Here is a 13,886-nt window from a genome sequence, read left to right as displayed (position 1 = left end):
GCCATGAGGCAGACTCCATCTTGTCTTCAGTTCTGCTCCTGATCCCAGATGCAGCCTTGCGAGGGACAGAGGCCGGGAAGGAGGCCGACCCGTCCTGACATGGGATGGACACCAGAGACTTCTAAGCTAGCACTTTGGAACTTCTCTGCTAAGAGCCTGCAGTGAGAACTTGGGGACTGACTGGTACATGTGATGTATTCTCCTTGACAACCCCACTCTCCATCTTTTCCTTCTTTTGTTAATAAACCTTTAGGCTACGTCTACACTGGCATGATCTTGTGCAAGAACTCTTTTGCGGAAGAGCTCTTGTGCAAAAGTTCTTCTAGAAGAGAGCGTCTACACTGGCATGTGCGTTTGCACATCAGATGTGCTTTTGCACAAGAGCATCCATGCCAGTGTAGATGCTCTCTTGTGCAAGAAAGCTCTGATGGCCATTTTAGCCATTGGGCTTTCCTGTGCAAGAAATTCATCTTGCCTGTCTACACTGGCCTCTTGTGCAAGAACAGTTGTGCAAGAGGGCTTATTCCTGAGCGGGAGCATCACAGTTCTTGCGCAAGAAGCCCTGATTTTTATATTAGAATGTCAGTGCACTTGCACAAGAACTCGCGGCCAGTGTAGCCTTTGATTTTACATACTAAAGGATCGGCCCAGCGTGATCTTGTGGGTAAGATCAAAAGTGTAAATTGACTGGAATCTGTGGCTGGTTCTTTGGGACCGGGAGGACCCGTTCGGGGTAGTTGGGATCGGGTCTAGAACCCCTCACCTGTGTGTTAGGCCCGGGGCTGATTGGGGCACAGGGAGAGCTGGGGTTGTCACATTACCGAATTGAAGGGAAGCAGCCAGATCGCTGCTGCACCCCTAGGTGGGGGTGTTGGCCCCAGAAATCTGTATGAAAGGGAGCCATGTGGGGTATTGAATGGGAGCTTGTTGTTTTCTGATCCTGTGTACACTGTTTATGTGAGTGTATAATGTCTGTGTGTGTAGGTAGGAATCTGTAATCTGTGTGGAAGCTGAATATTTCTATGAATGTGGTTAAGCATTGCTATGGACAGGCTGAGTAGCCAGGCCCTGTGGGACAATGGCACTCGATGGCCCAAGGACACACCCAAAGAATGGGGGCTGTTACCTGAGAGCAGCCAGCAGGAAACACAGAGATTGGCCTCTGACCAGGTGACCTGCTGCATACCAGAAGAGGCCAGGAAGGGGGTATAAAGAGGCCATGTGGTCGATGCCATTTTGTTCTCAGCTCAGCACTTCATCCCAGAGGCAGCACTGCAGGGATTGAAGAGCCCGGAAAGACCTGTGAACCCATCCTGATCGTAGGATGTGCAATAAGAACTTTTAAACCAGCAGCTGTAACATCTCTGCTAGAGCCTGCATCGAGAACTGGGAGATTCGGTGCATGTAACGTACTGTACTTTAACAACCTTACTCTCAGGCTTTTCTTTCTTGTGGTAATAAACCTTTAGATATAGATTCTAAAGGATTGGCCCAGCATGATTTGTGGGTAAGGTCCAGAGGGTAAATTGACCAGGGATCTGTGGCTGGTTTCTTGGAACCGGACAGGACTTGTTCGGGGTAGGTGGGATTGGGTGCTAGGACCCCCACTGGTGTATGAGGCCCGGAGCCATCTGGGGCACGGATATTGCTGGGGTGTTGGAGGGGTTTTGCTCGGGAGGCTTCAGGCAGGCAGCTGAAGCGCTCTGTGGGACTGGTTTGTGGCCTATTTGGAGAGGTCACCAGTCGGGGGCTGTAAAAAGCCCCGGATTTGAGCAATTCGCCCTGAGCGGATGCTCTCAGCTGTGCCCAGACACGGCCCGGTCCGTCACAGGGGTGCCCGAGGGGTTTTGCTCGTGAGGCTTCCTGCTGGCAGCTGGAGCACTTGGTGCAACTGGTTTGTGGCCTGTTGGGGAAGGTCTCCAGTCTGGGGCTGTGAACAGCCCTGGTTCTGAGCAATTCACCCTGAGCAGACACCCTCAGCACCGCCCAGATCTCTCCCGGTCTGTCACAAGAGCCCCCGGGCTGCAGGGGAGATTCAGGGTCTGTCTATACTAGCTCCCTAGTTCGAACTAAGGTGGCTAATATAGTCATTCAAACTTGCAAATGTCATTCAAACATGCTTTACTTGCTGTGACGTAGTGGGGGGTAACCTGCTAACTCTCTGGCTGCTGTCTGTAGCACCACCGAGCAGACAAGCGATGAGTCACTATGCAAAGAGGGTATCCTGACTGGTTTGGCCAGCTGACCCCCATGGAGAGGAACAAAGGAAGGTGGATGCTGCCCTGGCTGGGGGACAGGGCTGGAGAAGTGTGGGTTAGTTCCTGTCTGGAAAGCAGGGAAGAAGGAACTGGGGAGGGGGCTGGGATCCCCCCATCTCAAAGGGGGCACTGAGGCCTCTTAGTCCCAGTTCCTGTAACCAGATTACATCTGTGCTGCGCTGTATCCTGGAGGAGCAATAAACCACCCTCAATTCTACTGGCTGGTGGAGTCTGTCTGTGCCATTTCGGGGTGCAGGAGACGGGGGACCCCAACGCGCCGTCACACTTGCGTGTTCCTGGGTGCTGCCATTTTTAAATGCCCGGTAGTTTGGACTCCCTGCCCGCGGCTACGCACGGTACGGGCTAGGTAGTTCGAACTGAAGCCCCTAATTCAGACTACCGTTACTCCTCATTGCAGGAGGAATACGAGCTAATTCGAGTTCGGGCTTTAAATCGGAATCCCATTTTACTGCCACGTGTAGACGCGGGCAGTTACTCTGGGCTAGTCAATTTCTAAAATGGCGACCGGCCAGGAACATGCAAATCAAGAGTAGGATAAATCCTGGGCTTGATTTGCAATTCTGGTTGCCCTCATTAGCCTCCCTAGATCGATCTAGGGGGCTAGTGTAGACGTCCCCTCAGTGATTTCAGCTCATGGCCCACCACCTAGGCTGGCCAAAAGATTCCAGCTCTTGGAATAATATTTCCAAATAACAAAGAGACCAAGAGACCCCTTACGGAGTCTGTTTCAGGTCTGTCCTTAGAATGGGGGGGAGGAGAGACAGGTTGAACCAGTCTCACAGCTCACACCAGGAGGACATGTAGCCTGCTGGCTCCGGCTCCAGCTCCCCCCGCACTCAATCCAGTCCACGTGAGTCTGGAAGGGGCAGGCGTGTGCAGCCGAGACTCCTACAAGCGCTGGGGACATATTTTACAATTCCTACAGTTAGGGTTAACAAGGTCTGTGACCCCACAACAGCCACCTGAGTTACAAGACCCCACATTCCATTCCAACAACTGGCCATCCCACTGGCTGAGCTGGAGTTAGAGCCGCACCCTGGACCCTTCCCCCTTCCCGCAGGAGCTGTATTTACACTGCAACGGTTGGTTAACCTGCGGGGCTAAACAACTGGGTGAGCATAACCACAGCCCGGATCCCTCCCCCCTTCCAGCTGGCTGCACTGGAAGCAGTGGGTCAGACCCTGCTTACAGATCCATGGAGGCTGGGTCCATCAGTGGCTATTAGCCAGGTGGGCGGGGCTGGTGTCCCTGGTGTCCGTGGCTCGGGGGCTGGGAACAGGCAACAGGGGGAGGGATCGCTGGATGGTTCCCTGCTCTGTTCCCTCCCTCTGGGGGATCTGGCACTGGCTGCTGCTGGCCAACTGGGCTGGATGGGCCTTTGCTCTGAGCCAGGCTGGCCGCTCTGATGTCCCTGCACCCAGCCTCCCTTACGACCAGCGTCCCGCTAAGCCAGGGGGCTCCAAGCTTTTTACGAATGAGGTCACCATTTGAATTGACGTGCGATCCAAGATCTACCTCAAACCCAAATCCCCTGGCCCCGCCTCCTTCCCGCCCCTTCTCCGAGGCCCCGCCCCTGCTCACTCCTTCCCCCTCCCTCCCTTTCACCAGGCTGGGCAGAGGGGTGGGGTGCAGGCTCTGCTCTTGGATTAAGGGCTTTGTAGTGCGGGAGGGGCTCTGAGCTGAGCTTGGGGCAGGCAGTTGGGGTGGCAGAGTGGGTCTAGGTGCAGGCTCTGGGAGGGTGTTTGGATGCAGGGTGCTTGGGCAGGGACTTGGGGGGCAGGAGGGGTTCACAACTGGGGGAGGGGTTCAGGATGTGGGCTCCAGCTGGGCCCTGCTGTTGGCTCCTGGGTGGGGTGCAGTGGGGCTGAGGCGGGCTGACCCCTGCCCTGGCCCTGAACCACTCCCAAAAGCAGCCAGCAAACTCCCTCCCAACTCCTGCTGTGCCCCCCTCTTCTCTGTGGGGACAGGATACAGGGTGGGGGGGGGGCACCCTGACAGCAGCCCCCTCCCCAGCTCAGCCCAGCAAGCAAGAGGCTCCTAGGGGTGGGGGAAGGGGCAGCCCCAAGGCAAAGGGCAGGCGGGTGCAGCGGGGGGGAGGAGCAGCTGATGTGCTGCACTTGGTACCTCTTGTCCAAACCAGCCAGGATCCCGGCCAGAGGCCCCAAGCTCCTGGCTGGTGACCCTGCTCTAAGCTGCGTGGCCCCACCCAGCCAGGCAGTTCCCTGCACCAGCCCTGAGCGGGCGGGGCTGATTGAACAGCTGTGGGTTGGCGTGGCCACGCTGCTTACAGGCAACACTGCTCAATACCCCTCCCCCTCCCAAGCCCTACTCCCCAGCAGCCCCTGCCTGCACACTGAGCCCCTCAATTCTGCCCCCACCTCAGAGCCCACAAAATCTACCAGCCCTGGGCCAAGTCCTGAGCCTTGGCTCCCACCTCTCCAACAGACCTGGAGATCGAGGGGACCCAGGTGCCCCAAGTTGCCTGAGCCAGGTGAGCGTCTCTTCTTCCACATCTCGCCTGGGGGCCACACCTGGGTGGGTTTTGGTTTTTGCTTCTCACTTGTGCATGGCCCCTGACAAATATTTTTGTGGGTTACGGGCCCTGACCCAGCAAAGGTTCCCCCATGGTCTGATTGTTGCTCTGAGCCAGTGTCACATTACTGGATCTTGAGGGGAGCAGCCAGATCACTGATGCACCCATAGGTGGGGGTGTTGGCCCCAAGAATGGTATAGAAGGGGGCCATGTGGGGTATTGAATAGAAGCTACTGTCTGCTGATCCTGTGTACGCTATTTATGTGAGTGTAGAATGTCTGTGTGTGGGTAGGAATCTGTAATCTGTGTGGAAACTGAATATTTCTCTGAATGTGGTTGAGCATTGGGCAGAGCCTGATCTATGGACAGGCTACTTAGTGAGGCCCTGTGGGACAATGACACTTGATGGCCCAAGGACACACCTAAAGCAGGAGGGCAGAGGCCTAAGAGCTGCAGCAGAGAGAGGCTGAGGAACAGGTGACCGGCTGCGGCCAAGGAGAAGCCAGGAAGGAGGGATAAAGAGGCCATGTGGGGGACTCCATCTTGTTCTCAGCTCAGCACTTCATCCCAGAGGCAGCATTGCAGGGATTGAAGAGCCCGGAAGACCTGTGGACCCATCCTGATCGTAGGATGTGCAATAAGAACTTTTAAACCAGCAGCTATGACATCTCTGCTAGAGCCTGCATCGAGGACTGGGAGATTCGGTGCATGTAACGTACTATCCTTTAACAACCTCACTCTCAGGCTTTTCTTTCTTGTGATAATAAACCTTTAGTTGTTAGATGCTAAAGGATTGGCCCAGCGTGATTTGTGGGTAAGGTCCAAAGGGTAAATTGACCAGGGATCTGTGGCTGGTTTCTTGGAACCGGACAGAACTTGTTCGGGGTAGGTGGGATTGGGTGCTAGGACCCCCCACCTGTGTATGAGGCCCGGGGCCATCTGGGGCACGGATATTGCTGGGGTGCCGGAGGGGTTTTGCTCGGGAGGCTTCAGGCAGGCAGCTGAAGCGCTCTGTGAGACTGGTTTGTGGCCTGTGTGGGGAAGTCACCAGTTTGGGGCTGTAAGGAGCCCCAAAGTTGAGCAATTCGCCCTGAGCGGATGCCCGCAGTTGTGCCCAGACACGGCGCGGTCCGTCACAGTGGTGTAGTCAGCAGGATCCACAGATCTTGGTCAATTGAGCTTTGGGATCACAACCCCACGCTGTCTAAATTTGATTTGTGGTACTGAGAGTGCGGTTGGTTAAAGGGCAGCTGAAATGAGTCAGCACCAGTATGAGAGCCGAAGTAGAGAGGCTCTGAAGGATTTGTGCTTGGGGAGAGGCATTGCCTTTAGGAAAAGGGGCCTCTAAACTAGATCTGGTAGTGTTGTTACTAACCAGAGATGTGGCTAAAAGGGAGCAGAAGCAAGCCAAGGAAACTGCTGACAGAAGGCAGATGAAGAAATTGCTAAGAGACAGAAGGAGATGGATCGGAAACTTGAGATGAGAATGGCAGAACATGCAGAGAGAAGGGCAGAGCATGCAAAGAAGATGGCCCTAGCCAAGGAGGAAAATGCTAGGCTTGACCTCCAGCTTAAGAGACTAAAAGAACAAGAGAGACTGTATTCTCCTGAAGGTTCGATGTATAACTCTGTGGGTATGCGGTGTGCTTATGATATGGCAGACGTATTTTGCCCAGCTGATGTGAGAACCCAACCCCAAAGCATGTGTGAATGCAAACCTTTTGTGTTACCTGTAGCTAGCAGGGAGGTTTGGGAAGGGGGTGCATGTGGGTATGGAAAGTTTCCTGGAGCAGGTCAGTCTTACTGTAACCAAGGGGAAAGTGTCTCTACATGTGTGCCTGTGGCAGATGGCTGTGTGTCTGTGCAGGGGGGCAGTGAGCCTGTGGGTGAGGGCCCATCTGCTGCCTCAGAGGTGAGGCTGGAATCAGAACCAGGGCAGGAAGAGCCCAGAAATCAGGGAAATGTTTCTCTGGGGCAGCCTGGAGTGGCTGGCCAGAGTGAAGTTTTAGTTGAGGAGTTGGTGGCTGGTGAGGTTTGTGAAATTGAACCTGCACAAGCTGAAATTGAGTTGTGTGGAGAAGCACAGTGGGTGCAAGCTGGCAATATGGCTGGTGGAAGTAGCTATGGGGAAGTGAAGGAAGCTGTCCCAGTGGCTAGCTGTATGCCTGTAATTAGCCAGGGGTGTTGGGACAAGGGAGAAACTGTCTCTGGTTGTCTGTCCGTGTGTGGGGAAGAGTTTCTTCCTTTGTCTGAGGAAGGTGCCCCATGGCCTGTGTTGGCCGAGAGCAGGGCTGTTGTCCCAGAGTTGGGTCTGGATACAAAGAAGGCCCAGAAAGGAGGTGTCTATAACTTTGTGTCTGCTGGGGAGGAGGATGCTGTGACTTGGGTAGATCTAGGCAGTGTCTTGCCAGAACCCCAGAGACCAGACAGTGGGGACCCCGATGGTGTGCTTGATGCTGCTGTGTGGCTGGAAGAGGGGGGAGTGACTCTGTGGGACCAGGGTGACCCCTTAGCCCAGGCACAAGGAGGGAATCAGAGCATGTTAACTCTGGAGCCTAATGATGGTGGCAGTTTACAGCCATCTAGACAGCTGCAAAGCGAGAAAAGGTGCCTCTGACCTTGTATCTTGTGAGTCTGTGTGTGTGCCTGAGAGGGGATTGTCTGTGAATCCACCTGAGGGGCCAGAGATAACTCAGGGAGTAAGGGAATTGCAGGAGGAGTTGGTTGTGGCTCAGCAGGGCAATGCTGCTGCAGAGCCAGGGAAGGGTGAACTGCTGCTTAAGGAAGCTCATAGGGAGGAGAGTCCTGGCAGTGCTTGTAGCAAGCAGTTTGCAGTAACTGAGAGAGGTGACGATGCCTGGCTTGGAGAAGGCATTCAGGAGAAAGCTCTGCCTGTAAACAGCAGCAGCTTCTTGTGTGAGGCACTTGTTGCAGTGCCTGACAGACAGAATTTGTCCATTAGCAGTGACTCCACTTGGATGTAGACAAATCCAGTGTGGAGGGTTGTGGGGAAGTCTCGGAGGGACTGAGGGTTGTTCCAGATGAGGCAGGAACATCCAGAGAACTGGAGCAGGCTGCTAACCCAGTGACTGTGGGTGACCAGCTTGCTGGGAAGTCAGTGTGTGTGGGACAGGATTGTTCCCAGGTGAAGGAGGAGAGTGGGAAGTTAGTGTCTCAGATTCAGGAGAAGGGCTGGGTAGCCAAGTATGCAGAGCAGAACAGTTGTGTGGTCACTCTCCCTAGGATGCAGGAGATGGCAGTTATGCTCCCATCTCTGGACACGGTGGACACTCATACTCAATCAGGGAGGTTGATATCTGGTTCCATGTGGAAACAGAGGTTGGAGGTGGCCAGAGGAGAGACTTGGGAGTCTACAGCTCACTGCTGTTACCCCACTGAGTGGGGGAAGGGGGAGAATTCCAGGGCCATTGTGAGCCAGGGAGTCACACCCAGCCAGCCCTTTGTCTGGGTCAGGCCAGAGGTTTCAGGCCTGGAGCCCAGAGGACAAGGGGGAGGGGCAGGATTTGCTTTGGCCAAGAAGATTTGCAGTTTAAGCCTGAAGGGCCAAAACTGCAATGGTGTGGGGCCAGAGAAGGGGCCTGACGGAGAATTTCAGTATACACCTGAGATAGGATTGTTCTTGTTACTGATGTTAATTCTTATAACCAATGGATTATTGTTGCAGAGAATTGTAAGGATGTATGATGTGCCTGATCTTATGGAAACACCTTGTAACTTGTCAGGGCATGTGTCCAGTGACAGACTGTACGTAAAAGGACATTGTGATGTTGATATTTCATGGTTAATGCTTGTAACTGGTCCAGGAACTTCTTACAGGACAAAAAAGGATCCAGCCAAAAGGTCCTGTGTGAAAAGGGAAACTGAGGCACGCCACCATCTTGTTTTCATGGATAAGTGCAAAAATGCCTACACTATTTGGGATGAGAATACCTGCATTCACACAATGTTAATTGTGGTTCAGAGAGTTGCCAGAGCTGGTCAGAAGAAAGTAGTGAATTTATTTAGCTCTGGGCAAAATCACCTGACATACATGAGGATCATGCTACAAAGGCAGATCCAATTAGTTCTGGGTCTTACCAAGTTTTACCTTGGGATTCTAAGACAATGCAAGGACATGGTTGTCGCTATGACAGACCTGGCAGTAATGAAGCCTATTTTTGGCGAACTGGGTTCTCATACACTGATCCAGCTCTGTACTGTTGTTTCTAACATTGGGTTAGAACATGTGATGACACAGAGCCAAAGCATGGGGAGGCCTGTGATGCCCTCAGTGATGTTACTGGCATCACTTCCTGCATCAATTTTGCGTTGGGGGTGTCACGTTACTGGATCTTGAGGGGAGCAGCCAGATCACTGATGCACCCATAGGTGGGGGTGTTGGCCCCAAAAATGGTATAGAAGGGGGCCATGTGAGGTATTGAATAGAAACTTATTGTCTGCTGATCCTGTGTATTCTATTTATGTGAGTGTATAATGTGTGTGTGTGTGTGTGTGGGTAGGAATCTGTAATCTGTGTGGAAACTGAATATTTCTCTGAATGTGGCTGAGCATTGGGCAGAGCCTGACCTATGAACATGCTAATTAGTGAGGCTCTGTGGGACAATGACACTCGATGGGCCCAGGACACACCTAAAGCATGAGGGCGGAGGCCTAAGAGCTGCAGCAGAGAGAGGCTGAGGGCCAGGTGACCAGCTGCGGCCAAGGAGAGACGAGGAAGGAGGGATAAAGAGGCCATGTGGGGGACTCCATTTTGTTCTCAGCTCAGCACTTCATCCCAGAGGCAGCACTGCAGGGATTGAAGAGCCCGGAAGACCTGTGAACCCATCCTGATGCTAGGATGTGCAACAAGAACTTTTAAACCAGCAGCTGCAACATCTCTGCTAGAGCCTGCATCGAGAACTGGGAGATTCGGTGCATGTAACGTACTGTACTTTAATAACCTCACTCTCAGGCTTTTCTTGCTTGTGATAATAAACCTTTAGTTGTTAGATTCTAAAGGATTGGCTCAGCGTGATTTGTGGGTAAGATCCAGAGGGTAAATTGACCAGGGATCTGTGGCTGGTTTCTTGGAACCGGACAGAACTTGTTTGGGGTAGGTGGGATTGGGTGCTAGGACCCCCCACCTGTGTATGAGGCCCGGGGCCATCTGGGGCACGGATATTGCTGGGGTGCCAGAGGGGTTTTGCTCGTGAGGCTTCAGGCAGGCAGCTGAAGCGCTCTGTGGGACTGGTTTGTGGCCGGTTTGGAGAGGTCACCAGTCTGGGGGCTGTAAGGAGCCCTGGATTTGAGCAATTTGCCCTGAGTGGACGCCCTCAGCCGTGCCCAGACACGGCCCAGTCCGTCGCAGCCCGTTCCCCTTTGAGCCTGTCTCTGTGGAGCTCAGAGCCACGGTGCAGTGTGGGAGCGAGCGCCCCGTGGCGCTGGCAAACCAGGTGCCAGCTCATGTCAAGCCCTGTGGCGCTGGCTGAGCACTGGGAAGCACCTGGCTGGCACCGGCCTGACTCGCGGGGGAAGTGCTGCCGAAGGGGGGTGTGACTTAGTGGGGGGGAATTTACTGGTTTCTATGGGTCTGTGGTAACCCCACTGGCTGCCGCCGGTACCACAGCCCAGAAGGACAGGGATGGGTCATTATGCAAAGGGATCTCTCAACCGGTCCGACCAGCTACCCCCCATGGAGAGGAACAAAGGAAGGTGGATGCTGCCCTGGCTGGGGGGCAGGGCTGGAAGAGGGTGGGTTAGTTGCTGGCTGGGAGCATGGAGGAAGCAGCCTCAGCTACAGGCTGGGGGGTTTAGAAGCCGAGACCCCTGCCCCATATCAAGGGGGGCTGAGGCATCCTAGGCCTGCCCTGTAACCTGATGACATCTGTGCTGTGCTGTATCCTGGAGAAGCAATAAACCACCTCTGTTCTACTGGCTGGGGGAGTCTGTTCGTGCCATTCCGGGGGTGCAGGAGACAGGGGACCCCCAACGCGCTGTCACAGGTTGATGGAGCGAGATGGGGTGTCCGGGTCGGGAGAGCGAAGGCAGGTGTGTTCTTACCAGCTAGCAACTTGCAGAGGCACGAGGATGGTCGCACGGAGCCTGCGTGTGTGCAGGGGACAGGCTGAGGGCCTTGGGCTGAGCCACGGGGCAGCCACAAGCTGGGACCTGCTGTCCTGGGCTGACCCAAGCTAGTCACGGTGACACGTGGCCATTTGGGGCTGTGAGAGCGGCCACCTGCCACGGTCCCAGGGCTGGCAGCTGCGTGTCTGGCAAGGACCCTCCTGTCGTTGGGGTTGTGAAACCCTCATTTCCTTGCTGCGGTGCCTTTGTGCTCCCCACTTCTCTCTTGTTTATCTGTCTGGCCCCTGGTTCCCATCTGCTGTGGCAGGGATTGTGTAATGGAGGAGGCTATGGGGCAATGGTGCCTCTCTCAGCCCCATGGTAGCAGCCTTCCCCCACAGCGACAGGGCCCAGAACTGCTGCCCCTCTCTGGCCCAGCCCCAGCCTCTCGCTTTGCCCCACTCTCCAGCCCCACTGGCCTCCGTGCAGCCTGGCCAGGCAGCCCCAGCGCCCAATCCAGGGACCCCAAGCCACCCCGTGAGACCCCCAACTCCAGCCCCATAACACGGCCCCCAGCCTCACTCTGCGCCTGGGTCACTGCCTCTGTGGGCATAGGGCCGGCCATAGGGAACACGGCCCCCTTGGTGAACTTAGAGAGGGCACTGCCCAAAGGCAACAGCCATGGGCCCCCTGGGTACCCTGCCCCAGGCCCCTGGGCCCTGCTGCCTCCCTCCGTGTTACATTCGTTTGGAAAGCGCTGCTGGAGCTCAGCCCTGGCACGGCGACCTGGTGCCAGTGAGCACTGGCCAGCGCCCAGCTCTGAGACCAGCAGCACAGATGGCAGGGTGGCCCGGCTCACAGGCCCTGCCCGCCCTTAGCCCATCGGTCCTGGGTGGAGCGCCCCTCCAGTGCAACGGCCCCTTCTTGGGGGGGCCACCCTCACTTGGGGGTCACCCCTCTGCCTCAGGCTGGCATCTTTGAGGGCCTTCAGCCCGTCTCATTCATGAGCACCCCTCTGGCCCCCTGGGCCCTGTGACGGTGCGTTGGGGTTTCCCGCCTCCTGCACCCCCGTAGTGGCATGGACAGACTCCCCCAGCCAGTAGAACAGAGGGAGTTTATTGCTTCTCCAGGACACAGCACAGCACAGATGTAATCTGGTTCCAGGGCAGGCCTAGGATGCCTCAGCCCCCCTTGAGATGGGGGAGACTGGGACCCTAAATCCCAGCCCGTTGCCTAGGCTGTTTCCTCCATGATCCCAGCCAGAAACCTAACTCCCTCACTTCCAGCCCTGCCCCCAGCCAGGGCTCCACTCCCCTTCTTCCCATTGTTCCGCTCCCTGGGAGATAACTGGTCAGACAGGTTCGAAGCCCCCTTGCATAATGACTCATCCCCTGCCCTGCTGGGCCGGGCTGCAGCCAGCAGCCAGTGGAGGTCACTCACAACCCACTGCCCAGCATATCAACCAGCAAGGTACCCCCACTACGTCACAGTTCTCCCTCCTCCGAGAGCGAACTGAGCAGGGTCACTCCACTCGTGACCTAGGGAAGTTCGGGTCCTCTGCACGGGAAAGCCTCTGTGGTGACATTGGCACACCCCTTGGCTCGGGTTGGCTGCGGTGATGCCCTGCAGGGGCCAGCTCTCCCCTGTCCCGTTGCTGCACAGCTCCCTGAGGGCTGGCACGGGCCCGTCTTCGGTGGCTGTACCAGCCCTTCCACTACTCTTGATCTCTGTCCCGGGTCTCTCTGGCTGGGCCCATGAGTCCAGCGAGCTTTTCCCGGAAAGCCAGGGCGTCTTCCACCCCCGACGCTCCATCCAGGGGGGTCTTCCCCTCCCATAACTCTCTCAGCAAGCCCAGAGGGTCCTCTATCTGGGGTAGAGACCCCCTAGCAGCTTTCCTCCTATCTTGGGCCTTCCCGCCCCTCTGGCAGGAGTCACAGGACCGGCAGTACCGCTGCACGGCTGTAAAGATTCCCGGCCAGTAGAAGTGTTGGAGCAGCCTCAGCCGGGTGCTCCGGATCCCCTGGTGGCCCGCAACGGGGACGTCGTGGGCCAAATACAGCAGCTTGAGGCAATACTCTTGAGGGACTACCGGCTGCCACTGGACCCCCCCCATGCCCTCACCTTCCTGGGGGGAAGCCATTCCCGGAACAGGGACCCATGCTTCCATAGGGATCTCTCCTGGCCAACTCTCCCCAGGGGCTGAGCTGCATGGAGGCCAGCCTGGTCCCTCAGCTTCTGGCAAGTTAGGTCCTGTGGGCCCCTTTGGGCTGTCTCTGTCCAGGCCATGGCTGGTTCTCTGGGGCGCAGACGACTTGTCTCTTGGTCTCGCCCCGTAGTTGACTCCCTCCGTCGCTCAGCCGAGATCCGGTCTCTGCGCGGTTCCCTTTCTCTCCGGGACTCCCGTTCACACCCGGACCGGCTCTCCGTGAACTCATCCGCCAGCCTCCCGGCCTCCTGGGGGGTCTCTGGTCTCCAGTCCTTGAGCCACAGCATCAGTCTGGGTGGGCACGCTTCATAGAACTGCTCCATCATGACCAGCTTGAGCAGCTCCTCTGCGGCCTGGGCTCCGACTCCAGACACCCACTTGCGGCAGTATTGCGCCAGGCGGGCGGCCAGATCCACATAGGTCTCCCGTGGCCCTTTCTGTACCCCCCGGAACTTCTTCCTGTACATCTCGGGGGTCAGCCCGAACTTGTGCAGCAGGGCCTCCTTGACTCGGTTGTAATCCCCTGGCTGTAGGTCCTCCAGCTGACTGAGCACTCCAGCTGCCTCCTGGCTCAGTGCGGGGACGAGCTCCTGCAGCCAGTCAGCTGGGGGGACCCGTTGCAGCCCACAGGCCCTCTCAAAGGAGCTGAGGAACCCGTCTATGTCGCCCATGTCCTTCAATTGGGCCACCACGAGCCTCTCCAAGCCTCTGGCAGCCCTGGGCCCTTGGGGCCCATCTGTACTTGGCGCAGCCAGGGCCCCGCCGCTTCTCCGCTCTGCCATGGCCAGCTCATGCTGTTGCTGCT

Source organism: Pelodiscus sinensis, chromosome 6 (genome assembly GCF_052426305.1).
Source record: "Pelodiscus sinensis isolate ZL-2025 chromosome 6, ASM5242630v1, whole genome shotgun sequence".
In the NCBI taxonomy this organism is placed as follows: Eukaryota; Metazoa; Chordata; order Testudines; family Trionychidae; genus Pelodiscus; species Pelodiscus sinensis.
The sequence above is the reverse complement of the archived record's forward strand: the minus strand, read 5'-3'. Positions refer to the sequence as shown.